At 39.0% G+C, this 16,371-nt stretch overlaps 1 long non-coding RNA gene across 1 annotated transcript; it reads left to right on the forward strand.

The window, feature by feature from the left end:
* Window positions 1-7,252: 7,252 nt before the first annotated feature.
* Window positions 7,253-10,153, forward strand: LOC113578241. Its single transcript, XR_003410716.2, has 4 exons — window positions 7,253-7,367; window positions 8,619-8,671; window positions 9,700-9,757; window positions 10,122-10,153. It is a non-coding gene; the product is annotated as an uncharacterized LOC113578241 (long non-coding RNA).
* Window positions 10,154-16,371: the final 6,218 nt, after the last annotated feature.

Consider the following 16,371-nt stretch of genomic DNA (forward strand, 5'->3'; position numbering starts at 1 on the left):
CAAAGCCAGATAAATCCTTTCCATTAGGTGCCTGAAAGCTGCAGATTAGAGCATAATAAAGGCCCAGGAAACGCTCGGCCTCCCTCCTGCCTCCTTGGCTCTCACTTCTTGCCTTTTTTCTTGTCCCCTTTTTCTGCAGTTTAGTTTGTGAATATGTGCGTGTACTTTCTTACTTTAAATTCGTACAAGCCCACATGAAGCTACGCGGCTATCTACCTCCACACTTCTCTTGACAAGTTGCTCAGAGTGGAGGACACCACGTTGTCAGGCAACAGTGCTCGTGGAGAGCAGAGCTCATCCTCTGCAGCAAGCATGTGTCAGAGGCAGTAATTTTTAGCCGCCGTATCTCTAGAGGGACACACAATCCTGACCGGTGCTGAACTGAGTGGGAGCGAGAGGGGAAGGCTGTGAAAGCAGTGCCTACGAAACTCTTCAAGTGTTAGGTATTCATCTATTTCTGTTAGCAGATTCTTAGAGAGGGAGAGATATTTTGTGTGTGATTGCATGTGTGTGTGTGTTTGTGAGAATGTGTGGTGTGAGGGATGCAGGTGAATGTTCAGTTGGAGGAGTGTAACAACATCCTATTCCCTGCAGAAACTCTATCCCTGGATTCAACACACACACACACACACACACACACAGACACACACACACATACAGAAACAGTACCACATCCACAGAAATACACACCCACACATTACTTTCTCATGAGTACAATAACTCTCTCTCTGTGTGTGTCTCTTTCTCTCTCGCTCCCTCGCTCTCCACAGCCATGAAAATAGAGTTACAGTCTGACCCTGCACAGATGGCATTGTGACACGCATATACAAAATCAGCTGTTCAACCAAACAAATCTGCATATTTAGTGTCAAATTATACGCTATATTAGCAGCCAGTGTTTGTTACTCAAGGTAATGCATAGGTTAATGGAAAGAAGAAAAGCAACGAGGGAGAGAAACACAGAAAGAGAACCAAAGATATCAAAGGCAAACTTTCATCTCCATGTTTCAAGGGTAGCACACTGAGGCCAAAAACCAAACTCCCAGGGCTACAGATGCGTCCTGGGTCTTGTTTGATGTGCAATGATTCGATGTTTGCTTCATCATAACCACTGTGGAATCACAGTCCATAAACAGCATTTTCATCAAAGACTGTCATCTCCAATTTGAATTTGTTTACTCTTTCAAACTGAAAAGTCACCCTACTTTCTTAATCATTTTCTTTAAAAGCAAAGTTGGGTGTATTCAGGTGTTTGTGTTGTTTTTTCCCATTATTCTTGTGTCCTCTGCATATCCAAGACGATGACCATTGCTGAAAGCACATAGCTGTAGCACTAATCCTGCTCCAATGCGTGTTCGTCTCATTGACTGCCCTCACTAGCATCACACACCACTCTTAGCTCATCAGGTGCTTAATCTTATTCTGCAACAGGTGCGTCTGTTAACGTGTCTCTTTGAGTTTATTTCACCTGGTGGACCCTTTGGCTTTGTCTCTCAAGCTGGGGACAAATTGATGGGTTGCGTCACTCCAGATGGGGAAGACATATAATGTGCATCACTGCCTTTCTGCCACACCAGAAGGAACCAGGCCACTGGCAGTAAGACACTGGCATCTTATTCACTAATAGGATGGGCCGGTGCACCTGAAAATGGTAAACAACAGCTTTTTGTCTCAGTGCACAATTTGTGTGTGAGACAGGCTACCAAGCCACATATAAAGCTTAAATATAGTGAAGCACTACAAGGATTTATGGGTAGAGAACATGCTGAAGTGACCAGAGTAATAATACAAATTTGATCATATTTATCTCATTTATATTAGTTTTTGCATTTCAATCAGGTTAAATATACAATATACATATGTTGGAAAGGAGCACCTTTGATATTCATTGTTAAAATCATCATGTAAAATTTGGTGACAGATTCTAATAACCCTAAGATTACTTTCCAAACTGTTCAGTGTTCTGACTACTTCTTAAATTCTCAAGCACCAGATGACATCTTCAGGCGCGGTCTCTCTAGGCACTACTATTGGCCTGCTTATTAGCCAGTTTCTTGCTCTAAAAGGCTCTAAAAAGAACCAGCATCCATAACAATGGCAAACATTTATGCAGTGCTGTAAAACGCCCTTCTCTGAGTACATACAGATGTGTCAGAACTGCTATGAAGTTAAAATGGGCATAAGTCATTACACATAGTTTCTTTGTGCAAATACAGATGCACTAATGAAGGGTATGTGCAAAATCTGTTGTTAACAATTAATACATGTTACATATGTGAGGAATTGTTTAAGCTTAAGCACTTGGACAAGTACTCAGACACACTTGATAATTCCGGTATTCACTAGTTGTAACGCGAGGAGACAGAGCAGGATGCAGGGACGAATTCCGTGAAACAGGACAAGATGTTTATTTGCACAAAACACTGAAGGCAGCACTCAGGCACATGTAAGATTAAGATTAAACACCAACAATATTCATACTCAAACAAAAGACTTACAGGTGTGAAACACAGGGAGGGCGTGGCCATATGGACACACACAGGGAGACGTTTGGGAGGAGGGGCCATACCGTGATACTAGCTTGGATGTTTTTCTCTTTTAAATGCAATCATGGTCAATATAATTGGGCTTTTTTGACATACATTTACCAAAAAAACAAAAAAACAAAAAAAAAAACCTCTTTAATGTCATTGTGAAAACAGATTTCTACAATGTCAATTAAATAAAATATGCAATGTAAAATAAATGCATAAATATTCAATGTCTGCAAATTCAGCCTCTTTAAGTGACTGACATAATTCAACCAAAGTCCACGCAATTGGTGCTAGTACTCTCACAATTAATGAGTTAGAGATAACCAGAGTGCAGTGAATGTGTCTCAAGTGATATACACTGTCCAGATACAGTGTAATATAAAGACACTGTATCTGGACAGTTCATTCACTGGTTAATCAGTATTCCTGGCTACAAATACAGCACAAAGGCAAAAGAACACACCACACAACTCAGAGAAAAGGTTACTGAAAAATATAAGTCAAGGGATGAATACAAAAAAATTTCCAAGTCACTGAACATCCCTTGGACCCTGGAGTTCAGTTAAATCCATCATTAAGAAATGGAAGGAATATGGGATATGTGTGAAGCAGCCTAGAGCAGCCCGTCCTCACAAACTAAGTGACCATGCAGTAGTGAGGGAGGCCACCAAGGCACCTATAATGACTCTGAAGGGGTTAAAATCTTCAGCAGCTGAGATGGGAGAGATTTTGCACACTATGACTGCGGCCCGGGTTCTTCCACAGTCAAAGCTTTATGATGGAGAGGTAAAGAGAAAGCCAGAAAGCACATCTTAAATCTTGACTACAGTTTGCCCAGAGGCATGTGGGACACTCCAAGGTCAACTGGAAGAAGGTTCTTTGGAGCTTTTTGCCCATCAGAATAGACGCTATGCTTGGCAGACACCAAACACACCCGTGAAGCATGATGGGAGTATATATTGCACTCAATGCTGTGATTGAGACCTACCCACACAGACTCAGTACTGTGATTGAGAACAACCCACCCACACAGACTCAGTGCTGTGATTGAAACCTACCCCTCACAGACTCAGTGCTGTGACTGAGACCTACACACACAGACTCAGTGCTGTGATTGAGACCTACCCACCCACACAGACTCAGTGCTGTGATTGAAACCTACCCCTCACAGACTCAGTGCTGTGACTGAGACCTACCCACACAGACTCAGCGCTGTGATTGAGACCTACCCACACAGACTCAGTGCTGTGATTGAGACCTACCCACACAGACTCAGCGCTGTGATTGAGACCTACCCACACAGACTCAGTGCTGTGACTGAGACCTACCCACACAGACTCAGTGCTGTGACTGAGACCTACCCACACAGACTCAGTGCTGTGACTGTGGCCAAAGGTGCATCTACTAAATATTGACTAGAACAGTGAATATTTATGCAGTCACTTATTTTACCTTATATATTTTCAATTAATTGAAATTATTTTGTAGAAATCTGTTTTCAATTTGAAAACATTAAATGAGTAGTTATTTTGTAAATTCTTGTAAAAAAAATGCCGAATTGTATTGACCATGATTCATCTATCTATCTATCTATCTATCTATCTATCTATCTATCTATCTATCTATCTATCTATCTATCTATAAGTACATATATCTAACACCTTAGACATAGCATAATCACGAATTTGTTGTTTCATTGTTTTGACACCTTTATTGTGTTTTTTAAATGTAGAAATCCATAAGCAAACATAAAATCAGAGACTCTGTGTCTCAACATTTGACTGCTAGTGTACACAAAGTTCTCTCCAACTCGGCATGTTTATAGAACATGTTAAATGGCATGTGTTATCCTGTTGTATCTGAATCACCAGAATTATATCAATTTTTAAAGTTAAAAAAATATCAAACCTCCACAGGGCCGCCTAATTCTGAATGGTGACACCTCTGACACTACACTACTTAGTGCTGTTCAGAAACTTTACACATATCAAAGTGCCCTAAGTCACATGCTGTCTGTTGGACTACGTAGTGACACACAACGGAAGAAAATGCACAGCAAGCTGTAGCATACGTAGCCTAGAGCCCACACACTAGACAGTTTTAAAATAAGAAGTGAGCACTTTCTTTTATGGTTGACTCAGTCCCACTCATCTTCTCCATGATGTCTTCTGGCAACACATGGTTAAGCTCCCTCCTTGACATGGACAAGGCATCACCTTATTTCCCAGCCTGATCTGTTCCATAAACTAAATTGTCTTTCTCCCCAGGAAACTGACTTTAAATGAGTTTTGGTATAAGCCCCTAACAAGGACTCTGCTGTCACAGCTCTCTTCAAATCAGAAAAAACAAAAACAAAACAAGATCAAGGGATTCACAGAGGATGCAACACTCTTTAGGATGTTAAAGTGACACAGTGTCAATCAAGAGGCTTTTCTTGTCCGTGGCTATACAGAATACTATATTCACCATCATCAAGCCAGAGCTAAGTCACTTCAATATTATGTCAGTTATTTACTGAACCACTTCACTACCCAACATCTCAAGATCTAGCTTGTGTCATTAAATTCAAAACAAATATGTGCCTGGATGAGGGCTCGGATTGCAGATGACTGAACAAAATTGGCTGCTATTTTCCAGAGGGCATCTCTAACCCTGTGGAAATGATACTCTCGCAAAGCAACACCCTCCTAAAGCAACACCCTGCCAAACTAACACTCCCAAAGAAACACCATGTCAAAAATCATCTCTCCAAGCAACACTATCCTAAAGGCAGCTCTCCTAAAGCAGCATGGTGCCAGTGCAACACTCCCAAAATAATTATCCTCGCCTTTAAATTTGGAGCAAAGAGTTTGCTACAAGTGACACCACGAATGCCACAATTTCACTTTAAAAGAAAAGACAAATGAAGCACCACTTAACTGATTCCAAATGATGACTTACCAAAGTCCATAATGTGCCTTCGTTCATTGAATGGTTTAGATGTTCTACTCTGAATGGTAATGGAGTGTCGTTCAATCTGGCTTCTAAACTCTTAATCAGCTTGCTTTGACTGAATATTCTCCACCAAGAATCTGCATGATTGTCTGCAAAGATGCTCGCAAAATATGACAGAAAATAAAACACAGCCAGCAAAAATAAACACAGGCAGCAAAACCAAAAAAGAGGAATAACAAACAGTACAGGCACAGGGCAAGAACAGAGATGGGGCAACAAGACAAGTTGAGTAGGTGAACTGAGGAGAGACAGAGGAGTAAGAGCAATACAATAGGGGCTGTATAGAAGATAAACGCGATATGTTTTAAGGTTGGATTTAAATGTGGAAAGGGATCCGCAGAATCCACAGACAGAGAGCAAATCTAGAGAAGGCTCGATGACCCAAAGAGTGGTGCTTAGGGGATGGGACGGCTAACAGACCGGCCAAGGGTGGCCTGAGAGTACGAGCGGGTGTGTATGGCTGAAGGAGAGTAGAGAGATAAGATTAAGAGAGATTAAGAGCCTTGAAAGTGGGGAGGAGAGTTTGAAAATGAATGCAATGTTTAAACAGAAACCAGTGGAGATTATGTAGAATGGGGGTGAGGTGCTGAGACAAGCAGGTGTGAGTTAGAAGATGGCCGCAGAATTCTGAACCATTTGAACGGAGCAATTATGCTGGGAGAGTTGATATACAGAAGAGAGTTGGAATATTCAGCATGGAAGGAAATGAAGGGATGAATAAGAGACTCAGCGGCAGATTGAGAGAAGGACAGGTGAGCCTGTTCAATGTTGAGCAAGTAGAAGAAAGATTTTAGCAACATCATTAACAAGAGCTTCCACTGAGAGCAAATCTGAGTGTCGTTCACATAAAAATGAAAATCCAAATAAAAAAGTGTGTGATTATGGTTTCAAAGACTTTACAATAAAATCGGTACTCCACTACTCATTAGTCAGCTCCAAAATGAGCTACAGAATCACTCTGTGTACTCGTACCTTATAGCACTTGTGACAAATTCCAACTTTCATATAGCATGCAAGTTAATGTTTCTCCTACGAGTCTCCACAGGAATATGCACAGGACGAAAAAAAAGTAATAACAAAAAGAGACTTACGACTCCTAATGTCACACACGAGACACGAACCCTTGAAAAGGGCAACATGGAGAGACAGGGGAAGAAATAGAGAGAAAAAGGTGAGAAGTGAGAGAAAGGAAAGAGGCAGAAAGGACAGATCGGGGGGGTCTGGTCTCAGGCCAACAAAGCATTTTCTCTCCCTGGACAAATCAGTGTCATGGTTACGCCGACTCTTGTGCTGAGTAAAAAAATTAAGTGAATTGTGAACATTAATAGGACTCTATAAGATATGCCCTACGTACAAAAGCTAAGCTATTTTGCTCTGTAACAGCTTTGCAGTCATTTATTTTAATTTATTTGTTTATTGATTTCAAATTACAGGCATCGTGTCTTCTTGCTACTAAGGTAGTTTGATTTCCACTCTGGGCCCAGAAAAACAGAGAGAGAGAGAGAGAGAGAGAGAGATGGAGAGAGGGGTAGTGAGAGGTAGAGAGAGAGAGAGAGAGAGAGAGAAAGAGAGAGAGAGAGAGAGAGAGAGAGAGAGAGAGAGAGAGAGAGAGAGAGAGAGAAAGAGAGAGAGAGCTAATTGCTAGTTTACTCAGGCTTCAGAAAGTTTTTTTTGGTTTTTTGGTTTTTTTTGTCAGATGATTCCACTGCCGCATGCAGCTGATATGAGGGTTGACCATTTTAATATTATGGCAGTTTTTACAGCTTCTCTTCCGTTTTTGTGTTTTATTGTATCACCTATCTAAAGCTTCAAACAAACTAATGAAGCAGCAACAATAAGGTAAGGCTACTGGATTATTACAATTACTGCATTATTAATCAAGACCTTCTCTATATGACTCTCATATGCTCATTTGCTCAAGTTTAGACACTTATTAATTTCATAATTTCGTCTTTGATGCACTTTATCAGTAGAGTAGGTATGAGTACACTGACTCAATTCAATTCAATGATGAGGATAAATAAGGTTCTAGTGATGAATGTAAAGATATTGCTTTATATTAAAAGTACTCAGGATAACACCAGTTATACTTTCTTATATTTCCATTTCATTAGATGTTGGATATACAGTCTGTGATCTCCTGCACATAGAGCTTGCTCACTTTAACCATAAGGAGAAGGAACTCACTGACAGAGAAAATGAGGACGATATTTCATTAAAACACTAATATGGCAACAGTGTCTGCTCTTTTCCTCTCAGAACACACCCTCACCTCCACCACATGCCACAGTGCAGCAGATATGGGCTTCAAATAAGGCAATTAAAACCAGATGAAAATGCCAGTGTGTTTTGATTGAATTATGACCTGATGAAGTGATTACTGCATAGCTCTAAAACATCAATCAGCAGATTCCCTCCAAATTTGTCTTTCACGCCCACAATGCTATCATCAATTAAAGCTAGTGCCAATTAAATATCAAGCATCTTGTTTACTAATAAAGGATTTCTGGCTGCTTATGGCAAAAAAAAACAAAAACATTTAAATAAATAAGTAATCCAAATGGATGCGTAATTATAGAATGCGTTTGAAAGTAACATTTCATTTCCCCGTTAATTGAAAGCGAGGGGTAACGTGAAGTACCTGGCACTGTACAATCAACCCTCTCGTTATTCACCATCTTGTTATACACAAAAGCCTCATTAGAGTGGAGGGCGATGAAGAGCTGTGGGCTCTCTGCAGACACAGGCCGCAACATTGTTATTCCTCTGTGTCTCTGAAGAGGTTTAGCTCTAAAACATAATGTGCTCTTACATTACATTTCTTTAACTTTATTATTATGTATTATTATTTTATAATTTATACTAAATTGGATTTGTGAAATTACAAGGATTAATGCACACATTATTTAGGTAATTTAGGTAATTTGTGTTAATAAAAACAAAGTAAGCAAAAACCTGTCCTGTCCTTTTCCTGCAGAGACTCAGGAAAGTATAAAACATAGCAAACACGAGAACACTTGTTTGTATATGATGTTTATATATTTAAGCATAAAAATATATGTCTCATGGCTTTTCCCCACACACCCTCAGGAAATGAATTGTAAAGTCCCCACTAGATCAGGCCATCAGAGAGCAGCTCAAAGGTCAGTCGAAATTCCTGGCAAACGCAAAGAAAGGTGCCTTTACCATTTATTTACCATCATGTACCATCATGCATTTTTTACAGCATTTTTTTTTACCACTTTTTCCCCCCAGTAATTTAATGCTGCATTCTCATAACCTGTATTGCCTTTCATCAGTTTTAATCTGTCCATCTTAATATATCTTTAATCTTTCATTTTCTCTATAGAGAACTGTGTGAATTTGTTACTGATTATATATAAAACTGATATACAACTGATATAAAATTATTAAGATTATTATTATTATTATTTACCATTATTCTCTAATGGGATTTCTTGTTATGGTATAATTTGTTGACAGAATACAGAATATAGTAATATATAAAATAGTAATATATAATTTTATAAGTAATATATTTTATAAGTAATACACATATATATATATATATATATATATATATATATATATATATATATATATATATATGCTACTATAATTCTGTGTATACTGTTCATTCCCTAGCGATAGACAAATTACCCCTCCGCACTCTAATCCACTTTTAGTACTTTTTGTATACCATAATATTGCTATTTTAATAACGTTATGTCATAAAATAACCCCAACATGCTTTATATAATTCAACATAACCTTGACCAGATCCATAAAATATTATCATGGTTCACTTGGGGAGGGTCACAAAGCATTGTTTATCAAAAACACAACCAATAAGGGTACAAACATTTTATACATTTTTTTGTTCTATTGAAAATGCTGTCAGCATTTGTTTACAAGAGATTTGTTTATTAACAAATGGTATCAGTCCATTCAACTCTGGTATCTGTCTATTCAAAATAAAGCTTCAAGCTAAACCTAATAAAGAACTGTTATTACTGTAAAGATTTGCAGCACTTTACAGAATGTAAATACTGGTTTGGGCATATTTATATTTAGAGTATTGATTAGGTTGATTGATTTTTTTTTTTTATAACAGAATTGGGAAAAAAAAACATCACAGTTTTTGACCAAAATAAACCCCCAAAACCCACAGGTCATTGCCTGGTCTGCACCCAAGGAAAGCCCAGAATATCAGAATCCTCAGTTCTCTGGTAACAGCAACACACACACACACACACACACACACACACACACACACACACACACACACACACATTCAACTTTCCTGATTCTATACAACTACAATTATGAGACTGCTAAAACGTATGTGTAATACTAAACACCCAGCCAGTGTGTGAACGTAGAAAGGAAGAGCCCTGGTTGGGTGCATGATTCTCCTGCGAATCTGACCTCCTGCATCTCGTATCTGCTGTCTATTTATACAATAAAGCAGCGATCCTTCCTTTCCCCTGCAGTTAGTCAGAGCGTCAGTATAAAGTTCAACACTCATTTTCTCTGTCTTGCTCTTCCTCTTCCCTCAAGTCAGGTCCTCTTTCTCAATGACTTCTGTTCCAGTTCATAGACAGCTGGTCCCCTGTACCCCTCAGAACACCCCGGGGGTCTTGGCAGCGCCCTCTGACCATGCGAGGGAGATCGGGAAGACCCCGCAGGCCGTCTCCGTGAGGAGATCAGTGCATGGCTCCTCCGCCATCTGCAGCCTGCCACACAAGGCCAGGCAGAGCTCTACTGAACTTTTGTTACATTCTGTGGTGCAGAGCAACACAGATTCGTTTTGTTTCTGCAGAATTACCATACATAAATACCCTACTCTGCATGTTTCTACCAATGTAGGAAACATAGGTGAAATGAATAAATGAAAAAAGCTTTGTTCTAATTATTTCAGGTTTGTTGGGTTGGGAACTCTATTAGGGTAAGCTTCAGCCAGGCTGTTGATAAGAAGACTTACAAAGCCAAACAAAGAAGACTGTACAGTGTGCAATGGACAACAATCCACCAATATAAAAAAGTTACTCCTTGCCAATAAGCCAGTGATGTCAGAGGTCTACTACAGTATTCAAAAGCATAACAAATGAACGTGTGAGTAAAAGTACAGAGTTAGGGCTGTAATGTAGAGTGTGTGCACTGCAGTAGAGTAATGCTTCACAGTGAATTGATATTTGGACTAATAAAACCTATAGCTAGTGTGTTGACAACAGTTAATGCCTGCTTTTACAAAGGCAACCGACAAAGTGTAGAGTAAAACTTTGACCAAATGTATTATTTATTCCAGATTGTAAATAATTCAAATAGCCATCCAACTTCAAATCATAAAAAAACAAGCATCACAGACAAAAATAATGTACTCAGATATTGTAAAGGCTGTGCACAAGGGTGCAGGATGGATTGCCTACAATCATCATCCACACATGGCTTGTGCACAGCTTTTATAACCTTTGGAACATTAAATTTTATTTTTAATATAACAGCATCAACACCGTAGCAAATTAAAGAGGGATCAAATAAAGGAATCAAACAAACTAAATTTAAACAACAGGACCAGATAAACAATGGGCTGAGAATGAAAGGAAATCAAGAAACCTAATAACTGGGGAATGGCTTTCCACAACAGAGGGTATCTGCACTGCAGTGCAGTTATCTGCATCTAGCACTGCAGCACTGTTATCTGCACGAGGGCTCTCAGTGCACTGCAGCATGGTTATCTGCATGCAGCTCTCAGTGCACTGCAGAGTGGTTATCTGTATGTGGCTCACAGTGCACTGCAGAATGGTTATCTGTCCACAGCTCTTACTGCACTGAAGTGCAGTTATCTGCACACAGCTCTCACTGTATTGCAGTGCATTTATCTATGAACTTTAATAGATTAACCTATGTTTATTAGATCACTAATAATATTACCACATTTTTCATCTTAAAAGTTGGTGTAAAACCAGACCAATCATGGCAGAATAATATGAACAAAAAATCGCATAAATAGTTTTAATTAAATGATGATGGCATAAGTTCAAGGCACAACAGGAGTATTCTCAACTGTGCATGTCCAGCGAGAAAAAAGAAACCATTTGCTGACACACCAAGGGGCCAAATGAGCCTTCAGGTTCAAGGAATGACATAAGTATAAACAGACCTTTTGTGCTGAAGAATTTTGTCACTCCATTTAATATGTTAAAAGTTTAAATATTACTGAGCATTGACAAATGTCTTACATCATCACTGGCATATCTAGGTGTATGTTTCAGCGTTTGTGCTGCACATAAAAGCAAAAGTGTCTGATTATTTTAGTCAATCAAGTTCTTGAAATATTAAAATTTTAATTAAAAATATAAGCCATACATTTGGACCTTTTTTAATAAGCCAAAGTGTTCAAGATGTTACAGATGATGAACTTGCTTTGAAGTCTGATAGATAGTAAACTGGCAGTATTTTACAAAGGTTACCAAATACATACCAAAAACTGACACTGTGCAATTTAGGAAAACATATCTATCAGTGCTACTTATCATCAATATATGTTTCATTAATATTTCACCTTAATAATGATGAAATGGGGGGAAAAATGTGTTCTCAGATCACTGCACTCATATTCACAATCACCTCACACATGCTGTGAGTCTCACAAATAGGTAGCAAACATTCAAAATAATGTTTGCACAAACAACCTTTTTCATCACAGCAAAAATAACAGTATTTACATAAGTCCAGCTTGACACAAATGACAAGTGATAGAAATAAGCACTGTGCATTACTTCAACACCTGGGTTTTTGCTATGATTAATTACTGAATTTACATAAAGTCTAGATGAAGGATCAAGTGAATATTGGTTGTGATCAGCAACCAATCACACTGACCTCAGCTTTTCCATAATCGTCCTGGTTGGAATGCTTTCTTCGTTCATGGTGATGTCACAGTGTTCCACAAGGAGATGTAGAGTGTCTTCAGAACTCAGGACTGCAGTGCTGGTCCCAGCTGACAAACACCATCTGCCTATCCAGTACATCTGTGCACTTAACTTCATTCGACTGTCAGAAGCACAGACGCAGAATGTAATCATACACCAAAAGCAGTGGAAAAGGCACCTTTGGAGAACACAGGTTAATGATACGGAGCAGGAAATCAGAGTTTCTTTGCAGGAAACCCATGCCTATTAAATTTAAAGAGAGGAATCTGTTTAGCAAAACTCTACTAATAACAATCATTTGAAAGTAATACCTCACAGTTTGTAACCATCCCAAGAAAGGACCTCATTGTTTTTAATTATACACATCTATCATTACGTGCAAACTGTTCCTTATACTGACTGATTTAGGTAATGACAACTGTTGGAAACTTAATAATCCTTTTACTGCACAGTACTGGAATAAAATTACAGGAGATGCCTCAAATCTTTTTAGGCATGTAATAGACTTCAATCCCATTTACAATGTCACGCATTTTGTTTTAATCAGACTGGCCTGTTCTGGAAAAAACCAGACCATTCTAAAATAAAGTAAAAGTGAAATTGGCTGCTGTATGTGATTTCCTTCTCAAGTATACTAAGCTTTGGGCATCGAACCATAAAGACTGTATGCTGGGAATTCTTAATGTGCAGGGAACATATGCAGAGAAAGTCTAAATAATCACTTAAAGACTGAGAAACAGGAAGAGCTTTCCACAATCTGCTGCACTCTGCTGAAAAGATGCACAAAACAGAGAAAAAAGGAAGGAGATGAGCATCGGCTGCACTAGTCATGAGATTGCAGGGCTATAATTAATAATTCAGCAAAGGTTGTGCTGCCACACTTTAATGTAAATGTGAACCAAGAAATAACATGAACGTTGTGCACCAAGCATTTGGAAAATCTACAGCAATCTGTGCGACAGTGAGAAGAGTGAGAAGTGAGCAGTGGAGCTGTGAGCAGCACAACAGTGAATAGTGCAACCCTGAACAGCAGTGATCAGTGAACAATGCAGTCGTGAACAGTGAAGAGTGCAGCAGTGAAGTAGTGAAGCCTGTCACTGTTTTATGGATCATACCTAACAAGGAGGGTGAGGGGTAGGCAGATGTAACCCTATATGGTGAAGCAATGTAATACTGCAAAGAGTTACCTGCTTGCTGCCCCTAACTCTCCACTGCATCTAACACAAATATTACTGGAGGACTGCATACATGATACTGGAAACTGTCATACATAATAAACTAGGTTTCATAATATGAAAACCTTTGTTTTGTTGCAGTCGGGTCTCACACAAGTGTTACACTGAACACATTTACACTACATTATAAAGAAAAGGTGTAAACCTTCCAAGATGCTAAAATGATTTAATCTACATTACATGTTTTAAACAGTTGGAACATAAAATATTTTCACTCATGTATTGGGCAGTATTATTTTTTTTTTACACTCCTTCTCATTTTAAAAAGACAACAGTTGTTTAATAGTCGACAACAGTTGTTTAACTGGTAGGTATGGATGCATCTGTAATTACCAGTTATAATCTTAGGGTTTTGTGTGTGTGCCAGTGAGTGTGTGTTGGTGTGTTAATGTGTGTATGTGTTTTAGTATGTATAAATGTGTATTTCTGTGTGTGTGTGTGTGTGTGTGTGTGTGTTCATAACAATGTATCACGTGCATGTGCATGTTGATTTGTGAGAGTGTGAGAGTGTATCCATATGTGGTGGTGGTAGCAGTGGAGTAGTGGAGCAGTGGTAGTTCAGTGGTTAAGGTACTCGACTAGCAATCAGAAGGTTGCCAACTTGCCACTGTTGGGCCCCTGAGCAAGGCCCTTAACCCTCAATTGCTGAAGCTGTGTTCAGTCATAATTGCAAGTTGCGTTGGATGAACGCATCAGATAAATGCTGTAAATGTAAATGCTGCAAATGTAAATGTGCATGTGTGCATGTATGTGTGTTCCTGTGTGTGTGTGTGTGTGCATGTGTTCAGGATGTGTGTTTGAGTGTGTATGTGTGTATGGGTGTATATGTTCGAGTGAGAATGTGTACGTGTGTGTGTGTGTGTGTGTGTGTGTGTGTGTGTGTGAGAGAGAGTGCGTATGTGACCAGCAGCTAAATCTGACCTCCCTGCTGAACACTGCTGTCTCTTATCAGAAGCCCTAAAATACTCATCAATGCTGCAGCTGCAGGTGGAATTACAATTAGTAGCAACATAAAAACACTTTATTTTCCCAACGTCCCCTATTCTGTCCTTTCCTTTGTTGCCTTTCAGAGGACAGTTGTGTTATTGTGTCAGTAGATAAAATAAAATTCAAATGTCCAAAGTATTTTTCTTTGCTCATCTTTACAGGATTCATAAACACACTGCCTGTCTACAGAAGCTCATTACATCACAGCAGAGAACACACTTCTTGCCATCAACCAGTAGCACAACAGCAATAAAACAAGGAAAACATTCTGAGCAGGTTCACCCGCAGGTTGCTTATCACTGCATAGCACAACTAGCAACACTTTCACAATCAGAGAACTCCATTTAGACTCTGGAGGCTACCTACACTGTATTCCCCCGACCAGAAAAGCCTTTAGAGGAGTGGAAGCTCTCAGCCTGTTACTAGAGGCTGCTGGGCTGTGAAGGCTGTTAATCTCTACTAATCCCAATTCACCATGTGGTTGTACTCAGCAAGACTGACCAAGGGCCTGCAACAATATGCCAGCACTCTGTTAAGCCTTTTACACACTGGCTCACTACAGTTTAGTTGGTGATGCAGGGTCCCAATGCTGTATGTGCACCTGAGGCTGGTAAAGGAGTGTAGAGAATGCTGGAGCTGTAGCACTAGGACTGGGAGACTGTCCTGATGTGGGAGCGTTGTAGCACTGGGAGACTGTCCTGATGTGGGAACGCTGTAGCACTACGGGGTGCACAGTGAGGGGTTGGGACCTGAAATTGGACACAGGATGGACATGATAACAAAAAAAACCAAACAAACAAACATGGTGCTATTGTCATGTGAACAACAATGCTTAGACAGGTGAATCTGTGGCACAAAGATTTGTCACTACACTGATTCATCTACACACCTTTAATTTCTAGTTTCAAAAGTTGTACTTTGGCAAATAATTAGCATTTACTGATTTATTTTAGTGAAATATTTTTTAAAAATCTTTTCTTTTTTTAATTTCCATCTTTTTTAATTTCCATTTTATTTTAATCTTAAAGTTACTTTCCTATAAATTTATTTCAATTCATATTAAAGGTTACTACTCTTTTAAAGTTTAGTAACTTTTTAAGGGTTTCTATATGTTCCTCATTCTTTTGCAAAGCACAGTAAATACTTCAGAGCTAGGCTTGCGAGTTCTCGGCATCCTTACCCCAACACCAATATTCAGTAGGAAATCATAAAGCTAGTTAGAATTCATTGAATAAAGCTTATAATTCAATATTTTGTTAAGCTATATCATAAAAGATTCCCATGTGTAACCATTAGTAATATTATCTATCTACTGCTGTACAGTATGTTAACTATGATAATCAAAGACATTGACTATAGGTGTTGGCCAGAGCTGTTAAGAAGTGGTTGTAGAAGGGTTCTTATCACAGTGACTGAACACCTCACCTCACCTGCCTCATTTACATTAAAATCTCCATTGCACCTACTATCACAAACTCAAGCCATTCAAGATATTCAAGGTGTGGAGGCCCCAGCATTGTTGGGCTATGCTTAAGAGCTTTGATCACTTAAGAAGAAGTATCACTACTAATTTCACCTCAACAGGAATAGATATTGCAAGATAATTAACTTAATTTCAAATAATAATGAGCTGATTTGATTTGTAGCCAGATAACAAATCATTCTGGCTAGCTGAGTGGAGGTGCG

The sequence above is a fragment of the Electrophorus electricus genome, chromosome 21 (assembly GCF_013358815.1).
Source record: "Electrophorus electricus isolate fEleEle1 chromosome 21, fEleEle1.pri, whole genome shotgun sequence".
In the NCBI taxonomy this organism is placed as follows: domain Eukaryota; kingdom Metazoa; phylum Chordata; class Actinopteri; order Gymnotiformes; family Gymnotidae; genus Electrophorus; species Electrophorus electricus.